Genomic DNA, 15,881 nt, shown 5'->3' on the forward strand with positions numbered 1-15,881 from the left:
AGACCCATTTTCCTACACAGAATATCATGTTGACCAGAAACCAAAGATTTGGTAAACACATCAGGAATATTGTTATTTAAATTCACTTTAAAAATTTCAACATGAGGAATATTGGTAAACTCGGGAAGATTTGGTAAACACATCAGGAATATTGGTAAACTCTATCCCTTATAAAATGAGTATCAACATGAAAATGTTTTGTTTTCTCGTGGAAAACTGGATTTAACACCAACTTTTTCATTGTCACAAAATATTGGAACAGGAATCAAATGCTTAACTCCCATATCAAATAGAATCTTTAAACCCCACATTACTTCACACGACTCAATACTTAAAGAACGGTATTTTGATTCAGTAGAAGAACGAGAAACCGTTTCTTGCTTCTTGCTTTTCCACGAAATCAAATTATTACCAAGAAACAAACAAAAACCAGTAACAAACCATCTGGAAACTAAACATTTTGCCCAGTCTGCATCAACAAAACCCTTTACAACCAAACTATCAGATCTTAGTACAGAAAAACCTCTACCATGATTTGATTTTAAGTATCGAAGAAAACATAAAGCAACACTCAAATGAGATCTCTTAGGATTGTGCATGAACTGACACTGAACTGCATATGAAATGTCAGGTCTAGTAATAGTCAAATATATAAGCTTTCCAACCACTTTTTGAAATAAAGTAATATTATAACATCCCAAAAATAAGACTCGGATATCTTTCATTTTTACATTCATAAAAACAGGAAACCATGTCATTTTCATAAAACCAAGGTAATCAAACTTTATCAATACATCATCATTATCAAAGTAAATCACAAAATACGGAATCGAGTGGTGTATGTTCTGCAATCATCCCGGGCTCTTTCATTTGAAACTAGAAGTACCTGAAACATAAACTGAAAACCATAAGCACAAAGCTTAGTGAGTTCCCCAAGATACCACATACCACACACATCAAGCATATAATGAGCCCCACCTAATGAGTGTAACGGTCCCCGCCCACACTCGTATAACGGGCCCCGCCCACTAAATATAATGAGCCTGTCCACTGAGTATAACGGGCCCCGCCCAAACTCATATAACGGGCCCCGCCCACTGAGTATAACGGGCTCCGCCCAAACTCACATAACGAACTTCGCCCACATACAAATCATATAAGCATAACAAGATAATAGCATATTGAATAACTATCGGGCCCCGCCCAGTAAGCATACAAGCACATACACATACAAGAGTCACCCAGACATCTATTACTCTAGCATAACTGATCTTGGACCGGCATTGGTGCCTTAGACCCGCTAAACATGGTGAGGAAACTCACCTCACACTGTTGAATCCCACAGATAAATCTCTGGCTGCTGGCCTGCTAAAATCCCCGCACTATAAACCACAAAATAACATCCAGTTAATAATTGGATCCTGACTCACACTAAGAGTCCAAACTAGGGTAAAATATCATTTTACCCTTTACCCAACTTGGCCCAAGGCCAATGCCCAATCCAATTGTCTAAAGGGCCCAAATTCAAAAATAATCACCCAAAGCCCAAATATGATCCAATTTTCCAAATTGGGCCCAATCCCTTACATGGGCCTTTAACCAAGAGAGTCCAACATGGCCCAAAACCGAGAGCCCAAAATTCTGAAATCCAATATGCTGAGTACGCGGAGCGTACTCAGCTCGTATGCTTAGCGTACGCGCTTAAGGGCTTATACGCGTAGCGTACCTGCTTGTACGCCCAGCGTACTCCACCAACTTGGCCAACTTCCAATATTCAGCCCTTAATCGATTAAGACTTCAACCCAAAGTCATATCTAACTTCCTTAAGGTGGTTTATCACGTAAAGTTACCAACTTTACGTGCATGCATGGCTTAATGGGGCTCGAGAGCTCAAAAGAGCTTAATAAATGACTTAACACATGCATTAGACCAATCCCACCATAAAGTTTGCACCTTTATGCTTAATAAACCCTTAATATGCCCAGATCTACAAGGATAAGCTCCATAAACGTCCTTATCTCACAAAACCAACCAAAAAGGAACCAAAAAAAAGCGAAGGAGTAGATCTATGAAATGAGATGACAAGCTTTGAACTTTATACCTCAAAAGCCACGAAATAAAGGTGCTAAAGTTGGATCTCTAAGCTCCTCTCCAAAGGATGAGTCTTCAACCTTCTCCTTCCCCTTCAAGATGCATAAAATATACCACAAAAGCTTCACAAGATCTCAAAAGTGTTGGGTTATGAGCATTCTAACACTCCTAAGTGTACATGCAACCCTAAATACCTTGGATCTATGTTTTCTCTATTATACATACAATTATGAACATCCAAGGTATTATCCTAATCTAGCATACAAAATAATAAATATAACAAGATAGAATACATACCTCTTTGATGTAGAATGTCTTCATGAAGCTTGAGTGCCTAGTGCCCCAAGTGTGACACCTCAAATGGTTCACACAACACCAAATACACTTGGAATAACTTGAGAGAAACTTGAACACTCCTTGAAATCGTCTAGCCCTCACACTCACACCTTAGTGCACGATTTCTTGAGCCATGGGATTCTTTTATATGGTGGCTATTAGGGTTACACCATGTAACTCATAACTTTACCCATTCCTTATGCTCCATGGATTTTAACCTCCATGGAGTATCCATGGGTCACCCCCATGGACTTAGTCCAACATAAGGAATCTTGGATCACAAGCCCACATATATAAGAATGAATGATTTACACAATCAACCCATATATTTAATTAGTCTCCTTTTGATCACTTAATTAATTCCAAATTAATTCTTGATCAATACTAATTAAATAACCTTATTAATATATTAGAACTTATAATATATTAACCAACCTTAAGTGTTATTTCTCTCATTATAGTCTATCCAAATGCATGATGCCATGCAACCCAAATGGACCATGCCGGGTCGGGTCAAGTCTTACCAATTATAGTTATGGACTTAGACATTAATCCAACAGTCTCCCACTTGGATAAGTCTAAAACTATTATTGCGTATGACTTCAGGAACCGATCAGCAATCGTAGCTCTCAAAAGCTTCTGTCGAACTCTGACCTTGTCGATGAACTCTGACCTTTGTCAATGACTTGTCCATTAGATAAGGGATCATATATTCCTCCATTCTAGATATCATATGGACTGAGACATGGATTATCAATCATTCTATCTGTCCATTTGTTGTTTCTCGATTTCCGATTCATGATGACTGACTGATTGAACAAATCAAATCAGTCCTGGCTTGGCCAAGCACTCACATGTATCATCTTTAAATCATCGAGGGGCCCACATATATCGCTTTTATCCCGAAGGTAAAAGGAATGGATAAACTTCGACTCATATGGCTTGTTCTACTACTTGTTGAATCATACACAAAGGCACGTTTTATAACATCGAGTTACCAATGCGTTTTCGTGCAATCAATGTATAACCAACTCATAGTAACAACTCATATCTCTAGGTTTGAAGAATATAAGATATTATCGTCTCATGATCACTCGTGATAAAATCCATGAAGTGATTCAAATGAGCGCGGGTTGAATCCAATACTCAGAACTTATGAGCACTCATGAGTGTTGTAGCACCACTTTGTCCACCAACTTGGACCTCTACAAACCAACCCATGACAATCTTGATTCATATCTACTTCCAACATATGACCGACTGTGGATGGTTTGAATAACTTAATCATTCAGGAAGAGCGACTTAGTTATTCTGGAAGTCAAAACATGCAAAGTGAAACACAAGAATAAATGAATCAAATATGGTATCAAACCCTATGAATATAAATAAACACTTTTATTTATCACCATACTGATTACTCATTATTCATTGTTTCGGTTTTATCAACTTTATACTTGAATTTAAAACAATAGTTGTCCCATGCTCCAAGCATGTACACTATGTTTTCTAAACACTAGTCATGCCATACACCAAGTATGCATACTATGTTTGTCTATGATCTTTACTTTGTAAAATAGATCAATTGAACATCACTCCAATGATCCTCTTTTCACAGTCCCAAATCCTTACTGCAAATGCAAGAATTCCAAATTCATGCCATTTACTGAAATCTGTTAGATTCTAAACTTATATGCATTGATCCTCTTAATGATTATGCACGAAGTCAGAAAGACTTGACAACAATCATTACAGAGCATTCCAAAGGAGATCAGCTCCTTGGAAACATCCTTCTTTCATTAAGTTTCCTAATCTTACACAGATTGAATAATTTTTAACTTTGAAACATTTCCATATTCCATTTTGACTATCACTTCTGAACAAGAGTTGCCTCCTTACAAATTATGTCAATATGGTCCTTCCAGAATTAACATTATATTTCCAACTGTCCTTGAGCAACCAATCTTTGGTAAACCTTAGATTGTCCTCGACAATTGCTTAATCATTTTAGTCATATCCAATTCTAGACCTTTTCCCTTCATAATGCCCCAGGCATTTGGAAAATTTTAGAAAGGATGAATATAGCACATGTAATCGATCCTATATCCGAAGCATATGGGACACGATTCATGATGTCTCACATAAAGACTAAACCAGTCTTTTGCTATAATATTTCCATTTCAATTTGCCAAGTTCTCAAAATTCAGATTATGAAAAGGGATGCCGTAATCATAATCGAATTTTAGAACGCAAATAATGGACCCATATATAGAATTTCCTTATGTTGAGCCATTCCAACATGAAATTCATATATATATCCTTGATTAAATACGATTAAAATCTCAATCTAAGCTTTTAGAATTGAAATGAAGTATAATTTCCTCTCCCTTAATTATAGCAAAACAACTTTTTCAACCCCTGCAACCTCACGAATTGAAACTTTTGTTTTCTATAATTAACATTGCTAACTTGCAACCTTTGTCATAATTATCATGCTCCCACTAACATGATGATTATTAGCATAACACTTATGCTCCCACTAGCTTTGACATGTACTCAGAAATCAGCTGACTTTCTTACCAAAGTTCAGATTTCTGATACTAGATTGTTTTGATAAAACTTTATCAAAATCATACACCTCTCTTAGATAGCTCACATGTGTGTCTAAACAATTTTAGAACTATGAAAAGGGATGCCGTAATCATAGTCTCAATTGTTTAGACCTTTGCCACTTCTCACAAGTCCATGTTAGTGTGCCGGTAAACCACACACGCTCCACTAACGACTTTGAGAATGCAAATATCACAATTGCTATCTAGATAAAATCTACTTAGTGAAAGTGTTTCCTCACCATCATTTTCATGAATCGGAGAGAAACCTTATGACACTTAGATTTAATAGTGTATGTGTTCTTATCCATGTGAATTTGTCAAAACCATAATCACAAGACAAGGTTAGTGACAAATCCAAACTCATATTGATTAAACTTGTGCAATCTTAAATTCTTGCCATTTGGCAGCTCAGGTGCCTGCCATTGCTTCCAAGTAGTTGTGCAACCAATTGAGAACTCTCAGAACTCCTATGCAAAGCCAACTTGAATAGGCACAAAAATTTCAACACGATAGGTTATAAACCTCAAGTCGTGTGCTAGTGAAGGACTTTAGGTTTTATTCTTGATTAAGTCTTGAAACTTTCAAGAGCTTTAAGACTCCCACTGTCCTCTTGACATATAAGACTCCCTTGTCAAATATTCAAGAGATAGTGCGGATTCTTTATCAAGACTAACACTTTACACAATTGGCCTAAGTTGGTCTCTGTTTTATCCAAAACATCACAACTTACCAATTTCAAATGTACAAGAGTAGATAACCTTTTACTCTTACATTTGACTAGTGTTAACAAACCCTCTTTAAGATATGTCACTCAAGTTACAATCTTGGAGTATGACTCTAAGAATTGTTTTGGAACGAAGTATGACTCATCTTCCTGATCTAACCATTTCAACAATTCATGACTCCTCTTCTTAGTCATAAGAATGCACTAAGATGACTTTAGAGGACCAATTGTGATATGGTATCTTAATCATTAAGATGATCATAAACATGATACTAAAGTACTCTCCCATCTTTTCAGATTTGAGAAACTTTTATCTTTCTGCCATACTTTGATTCTTCTTATTCGTTCTGTCTCACATTGAAACTTCTCCAATGCTACAGACTTATACTTAAACTTATAAGTATAACCATATTTATTGAACTTAAGTAAATCATGACGAATAGTCTTCTTGATCTTTTGTGGTGGACTTGACCAGTGCACAAGAATGTGTACTCGATCCCTTAGTCCTTTCCTTATTCACATAAGGAATTAGTCTTAATTTTCCAAGCTGAAAGTTCTCATTCATCATACTATACAACTTGCATGATTCCAAGTTTCGGTCCAATTGAACCTTGGGTGATGAGAATCTTTCCTTATTTGGTAATATTAGACACTACCACAACCGAAAGAATCAAATCCATTTTTCCAATATTGCTATCAATGGAATCTTATAAGCAACAACTTTTCACAAATGTCATTGTAAGGATACTTAAAATAAATAAAATCAAAACCTTTTTCTTTTATTTTAAAACTTTGCGGAAAAACTTATCCTTACAATCCATATGAAAACCTTGTTGTTATCTATTCCTAAGCAATATAAATATCATAACTCTTAAGTAATAGCCCAAAATTCTGATCACCGAACCATACGATTGAAATCCATCTTCGCGATCAGAATCAGCATGTACTTAATAGAGTTAGACAATGGACTTTACCTGAAGTAGAGCCAAACTTATTGACTTTAACATCCTTAGGTAAATTTGGCAGCTTCGTAACCAATGCCCCTTCCTTTGGCAATAGTTACCTATGGACCCTTGATAATGGGACTATCTCAGACTTCGCCTCTCTCTTTACCATTGGGTCAACCGAGTTGACTATGGCCGATCCCTTTCCATTGGGAAGAGAGAGCTTTACTGGATATCCAATGTCATCATTGTCAATGTCCATAGCGTTTTAGGAAGTTGATCTTAGCAAATAGATAAGATCATTAAGGGTCTTGTCTTAGTCTGTTTCATAGGATTCCCAAAAGAACTCACTATGTGACTTAGAAAGTAGTTGAGCCACCAACTTTCTCAAGACTTTGACACCCAACTCTCCCGGCTTGTCAATATGTGACTACATCTCCAAGATGTGATCACACCTAGACCTTGCCTTGCCAATAGGGCTTGAGTGACCTTAAACTTTTTAGGAACTTGTGGGTTAGGGAGAATAATTGGAGGAGGTGAAAGAAGTATGATATCCATGGGACATCATCTTCATTTAGGAAAGCTTGTTTCAAGAGATTTGGGAAGATCATAAATGTCTAGACCAGACATCTTTTTGGGAGATATTCAAGATAGTTGATTTAAAGTCCTTAATATGACACCCAATATGAAATATTAAGGCTAGGACCCAACAAACTATTTTATAACTTAGAAGAGGGATGCCGTAATCCAAGCTATAAAATATTTGAAGGTAGGTGAATGACGATTCACCAATTTCCACCATGAAAAACGAAATAATTTATTAGGTTTTAATTGGATTTGAAAGTCCTAGATCTTTGAGATTCATTGAACTGTTCAAAGGCATGTTTCAATCTCGAGTGTGCCCTTCAGGTTTTGTGACTGGGATGCCGAGGATCACAAAACAAGGTGTGAATAACCATGCAAATATACTTGGTACCCTTAATATTTACCCCTTAATCAGTGTGTCGGTTAACCACACACGCTCCACCGATACTATGATAAATATTAAGTTACCCTTTGCCTACCTTGTTAAGTCCAGGTTAGTGTGTCGGTTAACCGCACACGCTCCACTAACGACTTAAGCAAAGTGCAAAGTGGAATTTCATGGGTTAGCACCAAATTCACATTTTCCTAAGTAACTAAGATTGGGTATTAATAAGAGTTTAGATACTTAGTATTTATCATTAATACTTTTAATGAAAGGAGAATTATAGTCCTTGTCCTACCCGTTCGGCTAACGACCCTCCACCAGTCAAGGAAGCGGTGGGTGAGAGTGGACACCCATTAAACTGCCATTTTATAGGCAGTAACCTTATACCCCCCTTATAGACCGGCTTCGTGAATGAGGCCTACTAACGGTAAGACTGACTTTACTCTTATACATATATATATATAAATATTATTAACTTATAATATTATAAAGTATAAGGGTTGAATTTTAACTTTTAAAATTCTAAGGGCTAACTTGGAATTAAAGTATTCATAAGTGAAAACTTTTCAAATTCCAAAACTTGAGGGCAAGTTTTGAAACTATTCAAAACTAATTAATTCCATAACTTATGAGTTTAAAGTAGTTTTAATCAAAAGTGTTGGGTTATGAGCATTCTAACACTCCTAAGTGTACATGCAACCCTAAATACCTTGGATCTATGTTTTCTCTATTATACATACAATTATGAACATCCAAGGTATTATCCTAATCTAGCATACAAAATAATAAATATAACAAGATAGAATACATACCTCTTTGATGTAGAATGTCTTCATGAAGCTTGAGTGCCTAGTGCCCCAAGTGTGACACCTCAAATGGTTCACACAACACCAAATACACTTGGAATAACTTGAGAGAAACTTGAACACTCCTTGAAATCGTCTAGCCCTCACACTCACACCTTAGTGCACGATTTCTTGAGCCATGGGATTCTTTTATATGGTGGCTATTAGGGTTACACCATGTAACTCATAACTTTACCCATTCCTTATGCTCCATGGATTTTAACCTCCATGGAGTATCCATGGGTCACCCCCATGGACTTAGTCCAACATAAGGAATCTTGGATCACAAGCCCACATATATAAGAATGAATGATTTACACAATCAACCCATATATTTAATTAGTCTCCTTTTGATCACTTAATTAATTCCAAATTAATTCTTGATCAATACTAATTAAATAACCTTATTAATATATTAGAACTTATAATATATTAATCAACCTTAAGTGTTATTTCTCTCATTATAGTCTATCCAAATGCATGATGCCATGCAACCCAAATGGATCATGCCGGGTCGGGTCAAGTCTTACCAATTATAGTTATGGACTTAGACATTAATCCAACAAAAAGCACCACTCAAAGGCTAAGGGACGAATTAGGGTTTTCAAAGGTATGGAGGCTGGTTAAATAAGGCCAAATGAGACTATCTTATGGCTTATATAGGGTACAAGCCATAAAATTAGGGTTTCCAACTTGCTTACGTACGCTAAGCATACTCCACGTACGCCGAGCGTACGTGGATGAGCTCCACGACCATCATTTGCTAGTACGCCTAACGTACAAGGAGTAGGCCCAACATACTCCATCTTTCCTGAAGTTGACAATTATGCCCCCTAGGGTCCAATTCTGCAAACCATTACACCCCAAGGGTCTAAACTTAAAGTATAACGAACCAAGTGTTACAACTCTCCCCCACTTAAATTAGATTTCGTCCTCGAAAGCATTCCTTACCATCCAAGGCACGCCAGATAGCCTGAGCAACACAGCCACAACCCCGAGCATACAAACAGCCTTCCCAAAGGCAACTGAACCCAACCTTAGCAGGGCTCTCCAAACCTGATGATGAATGAATCCTTTCTCATCCTAAATTAATCTCCTACAGAATAACCACTTCTACTCTACCCGTAGTATGAAATCTCGAATTGGTCTGACTCCCTGACAGACCGCCCCTACCAAACCACTACTAATTCTATTCCACTTGTCCTCCAAACTGACTACCCAACTTTTGATTACCTAAGGTTCCCATTGGAAAACAGAATCACAGACCATTCGCTGCTGCTGGAAACTTTCATTTGACGAAAGGGATAAGATATTCCTACGAGAAAAAGGCTCATCATGATGTTAACGATTCTATGGATATAAAGAACAGCAAGAGACAATCTGGGAGATAAACCTTCTAATGCTGAAAAAGTCATTGATTCCTTAGCTGTTGAACCGATACGCTTCTGCTATAATTCTGAAGTCCCATAACTTGCCTGACCCACACACTATTAGAATCATTCAAAAACACAATCACAAAGGCTCTTTCTACCACCAGAACTGAAAACCTTCCTTTTACCCTGAACCCTTCATCTAATGCCTTCGGCATACAGGTTCCTTAATTTATATCTTACTTGAATAAAAACCTTGCACATATACACTCGCGATTCCCAGCGCGAGTTCCCACCAAATGCCAACCCGACACAGAATTCGAAACCAGAGATCCAAGGTTTTGCACTTGCATTTCATACGAAATCTTTTGATTCACGGCAACCCTTTACTAAACATGGATATAAAGATCCCCAGCCACCATTGAGACTGCCAGTCTCACACCTGGTCCAGCCACCAGGCTCCTAAGAGTCCAACTGACAAGTCTACCCTAGCCTATGCATTACTCTACGCCACTCACTGATCACATAACCATTCCTACAAAAACCAAGATCCAATACCTCGACCCAAACGGTCTCTGCCAGGTCCCACCTTTATTTTCATAAGCACACAGGCCTCGCCAACGGGTCTCACCCAGTCTATACCAAAGAATGGGCCACGCTCACGGGTCCCACCCCTACTAGATCTACACAGGCCCAACCCTGCCTCGAACCCCAATGGTCCTCCTCCTAAGACAGAGCAATTCTCTCCGACAATCCTGTCCGCCCTACCCAAGACACGAACTGATCCTCCTTTATCCTCATGACCACCTCAACGATAGTCTACCCCAAACTGGTGAATGATACGATCCCATCGCAGACTTACAATACTTTTATCCTATCTGCCAATCTAGTGAATGCTACAGCCATCCCGCAGTCTTACAACACGCCTAACCAGCCATGGTTACCAACCATGGTCTTATCACACCTATACCATCTCAACCCCAATCATCCTGAGTCAAACCCACATCCGACTGAATTCCAATCAGGTGTTCAGGTCATGCTTCGAGCCCCAAATCCTTCATCAAACCAGAATAGGCAGCGATGCTCTAACACAACCCTCAACCTGGATCCATCCATAAGCCTGCTATACATCACAAAGAATACGCTGACCAACTGTTGGAAGTTTCCTGAACTCCCAACTTACATAACTTCTGTCCAGACGGCCACTTGAGTCGTCTCTCCTCCTGAATGGGATGTCAAACTTACCCTAGCTCCACACCCGATCCAGCTCCCAGAATTATGAACGATTCTCCCCCACTTGAATTCGTCGAAGCTCTCCCATCCCATAAATTTTGATGGATTCCTAACCCATCTTACCTTTATATAACATAAACTGATGATAAACTCCGCTTACCAATACTAGCGTTCCATTACTAGCCAATCACGATGATCGCCCAACTCTTGAAATTCAGATTAATACTCCCCGAACTCTTAGCAAGTCCGATAACCCTAATCACTTCCCAAGATACCGCACCAAATTCATAAAGTCCTTTTGTAACACCCCTAAAATTTGAGCCAATATAAAACTTTTTAAATTATATAAAACCATTCAGTTATTACAGTTTGCTTTCAAAATAGTTTAGACATCAGAGTTCCCAGAAATCATAATCATAAATCGAGGAAGTGTACGGTCACGCCTTCGCCTTCCCGCGGTCATCTGCTGAACCTGAAACAATAAACTGAAACTGTAAGCCCGAAAGCTTAGTGAGTTACCCCCAAGATACCAACCTCATACAACCATAACATATCATATAACAAACACTAAACAACCATGCATCTCGAGTCTACAATGTGACTGGTCCGCCCGCACCGAGCCTTCAGTCCACCTGGTCTACTCTCTGAGTCTACAGTCTGACTGGACCGCCCGCGTCGGGCCTTCAATCTATCTGGTCCACTCTCCGAGCCTCGGCACGTCTGGACCGCCCTCTCGGGGCCTTCATCCTATCCGGACCGCTCGTCGGGCCTTCGGCCTAACTAGATTTGCCCGTCCCGGGCCTGTAGTCTACCCGGTCCGCCCAGGGTGTCTTCGCCTACTGCACATAGCAGGACCTGCCTCAACCCTTTCCCCCATATCAATCAAACAATCATGTGCACATAAATATCATTCGCTAGCATGTATATAACAGATAATCATACCGATCTAACAGATCACTAGCATAGCAACCATCCTATAACCAGGATACCGACCTAACCGGTCACTAACATAACATCATCCTATATACCAAGATACCGACCTAAACCAGGTCACTAACATAATACCATCCTAACTACCAGGATGCAGATCTAGCAGATCAATAAACATATCAACAAATACTCGGATACAAATCCGATAAAGGGTCGGCCTTGGTGCCTTAGACCCTGTTGATATAGTGAGGATAACTCACCTCCCAAATGTCGCACTGGAGAGATAGGCTAAACTCTCGAATCACCAACATGAACTCCACCACCTACAGTTACCATAAAACCCTTTTTCATAAATTTCCAAATTACCAAAATACCCCCAGAGGTCAACTGGTCAACCCTTGGTCAAAGCCAAAGCCAACAGTCAAGGTCAATAGTCCATGTTGACCCGACTCGTCGAGTGCACTTTACCGACTCGTCGAGTCCTTCCTGAACTCGAGAAGTCGTGAAATCCTTGGTTGACTCGTCGAGTTTCCCCGCAACTCGCCGAGTTCATACGTGTCCAAGGGTTGGGGAAAAACCCTAGCCGACTCGCCGAGTCATTCGACTGACTCGCCGAGCCCAAGGCAATCTTCAACGGACCCGCCGAGTTGTTCATCCAACTCGTCGAGTACATGACTATCTTCATATGACTCGCCGAGTCGACCTTGCGACTCGTCGAGCCCCTTTAATCCTTCAACCATACAGATGCTTTTTAAGTCATGCAAAGGCTCCATATTGCAGATCTAACCTCCTAGGGCATACTTCTTACGTAAAGTTGCAAACTTTACGTACATGCAAGGTGCTAAAGACTTAAATCAAGCTAAAGAAGTGGTTCTTAGGCAAGGGATCACACTAGCATGCTAAGGGCTGAGACTTTATGATTGTAAGGGCCAAGATCAGCCTAGATCTGAAGTTGCAACTTCAGATCTTGGTTCACCACTCAAATGAAGTACCAAAATGCCAAAAAGGCCCCAAAACTCAAACATAGGAGAATCTAACTAAGAGAAGGTCAAGGTAACAGCCTAATACCTTCAAAAGGGTGTCAACTGGAGTAGATCTATGCTTCCCACGAGTTTCCTTGCTTCAATCCACTTGTTTTCCCCAAGCTCTTCTCCCCAACAATCCTCTTCCAGAGCTTAACACACACAATAGAGCACACACACACACGAATTAGGGTTTCTGGACTCTCAAGAGGCAGTAAAGGGAGGCTAAGGGGAAAACGATCCTTTAAATAGGGTGCAAAACCCCGGAAATTAGGGTTTCTTCCTCCAGCTCCTACTCGTCGAGTCCCTTCTTGGACTCGGCGAGTAGGTCACTTAAGTGTGCGGCTAACCCGCTGCTACTCGACGAGTCAGGCAACCAAATCGTCGAGTAGACCTTGAATCCATGAGAATTTATCACCATAAATTGATGTTCGAGAATCGGGGAGCTACACCTTTATGCTGGTGACAAAGACCATAACCCTTGCTTTGAACTGGCGAATCTTCAATCCCAACTCCCCATCCTCCGAGGAATCTCTGAATTCTAACCATCACCAACCCTTTTGATAATAAAATTCCCCCGGCACTTCCAATGACCAAACAAGGTCATGCGGTTGCCACCTTCATCTTCTTGCTACCGTTCCTTCCCTAGCAACGGTAATGATTGGATCCAAAGGTCATGTCGTAGATGACTGTCAATCCCACCTGAGCAAGGCTATCACGCCCGCACTCCGACTTTACTGAAGAACTAATCCTGCTGATTCGACTAAAAATCTCTCAATCAAAACCCCTGAACTGAACACAACAAAGAAATGGACCAATCACCCGAACAACGGAATCCCGCTCAGCAAGATATGACCCACGAATGACTATTGGCATGCAAAATGGCATATAACAACTCTTGATGAAATAACCCAGGAAAAACAGAGAATTGACCCGGAGATAATACTTACCCATTCCCAACAAGATATCAAAGAAATATAAATACAGATAATAATCAAGAGAAAAGCAAAAGATAATATACCCGCGATAGCATCGGAAGAAATCCTGACCTCCTCTTCCTGCCGAAGTACCTGCGATGGAACCTGAGCTGCCCCCACCACTAAGCGTGGGCAATTCACCCTGATATGACTAGGCTGATGACAACGATGACACAATTCTACCTCCAGGGTACATTCTCGGTGGAGGTGGCCCTTCCATCCGCACCTGCCGCACTTAGACTTGTCGCGCACATGCTCCTGTGCCCCTTCGTCCTTTGTGTAACCATCACGACCCCTCGGGTGTCTAACACTAGCCATGGCGATGTCCAACTGCTCAGATCGCCGACTCAGACCATGAGTCTACTTCCTCTTCCCCAGTTGCCTATCCGAACAAATCTCCTACTCCTGAGTTACCCCGACCGTCCCATCAACCGTCTGAACAGCCAAGGTCCGACCCTCGAACCTGGCGACCAATCTATCAGTGACATTCCCAATGATTTTGGGTAAGTCTTCACGTAAATCTCGCGAAACATATGTGGAAATCCAATCATGGGATCGATCCCCCGGAAACCTGGTGCATAACCCACCTCTGATCCCATGCGATAAGAACTACCAATAGGATCCTCCTTCCTGAAGGATTCTAGGGCTCCACAAACTTTGGGCTCCATATGAGCCCCTAACTGCCCTGCTACAATCTCGATCTGAGAAGCCCCGAGACGACCGTCCAAGAATTCTGAAATCCCCTCATTGACCAAACCAAAGATCATCGGAGTCCACTCCAAAATATCGTGGGTAATCTCTGACGAGATGAATTCCCGCATGCGCTCATCGATCGGCCCAGTACCTGCACCTGAGCCTGCATCCGAACCTAAACCTCCTTCCCGAGTGCTCATCACCATTCTGAAAAATAACCATACAAATGATCAGAAAATATCTAAGAATCCTCATCCCACAGGCTTCCTAGATTCTCCAAGACTCTTCCCAATTCGAATATGGATCTTGTGCTTTCAGTAGTACGTGCCCAATACTACCTTCCACACATCCATACTTTCCTCAAGAATCATCTCGAATCCTCTAATTCACATCCTCAACTGATACTACAATGCTCGTTAAACAGCGCAACTAAACCCACCGAAGCACTTCCTAGGCCTTCCTAGGTTTCCATCCTCACCCTGCCATCAGCTGCTGAAGAACTCCCCATAATGTCAGTTACCCACTTCATGAATACAATCACGTGCAAAAAAGCTTAGATAATCCTTCGAGTAAAATACTCGTCCCCACAACGGTTAGACTCAAACGAGAGCTGCGCAATATGGTCAAATTCGCCACTCTGAGATTATCCAACCTTTGTCACATGTGACTTGACATATTCACTTAATAGCTAACTCACATCACTTAAGAGTTCCACAAAGCACAAAGCAAGAAGCATTCGTGCAGTAACATTCCAATCCATAGAATAACCAAGAACATCCAACCTCACATACTACAACTCAGACTAGGAACTTCCACTCTCGATGTCGATTGCCTTACGCATACAAATTATACCCAATCTAGCATCCCAAGCTTCCTAGGATACAAGGCATCACATATCAGACCAATCTGTCACTGACTGATCAAAACTAGCATGTAATTCTACAAGCTCATACAATAGGCATACAAGGCATCTTTCCTAGCATTCTATCATGCAAACACTGATCAGATCCTTAGCCCTAACTAGTATGCAATTCACATATTCATAAATCAAATCATACAGATAACATGTATGGGTATTTTGGGAAAACTTACTTGAGCTCGGTCGGTTGCATGCACCACACCCTTTCTTGTATTAGA

This window comes from Lactuca virosa, chromosome 7 (genome assembly GCF_052849685.1).
Source record: "Lactuca virosa cultivar CGN04683 chromosome 7, Lactuca_virosa_CGN04683_v6, whole genome shotgun sequence".
Classification (NCBI taxonomy): Eukaryota; Viridiplantae; Streptophyta; class Magnoliopsida; order Asterales; family Asteraceae; genus Lactuca; species Lactuca virosa.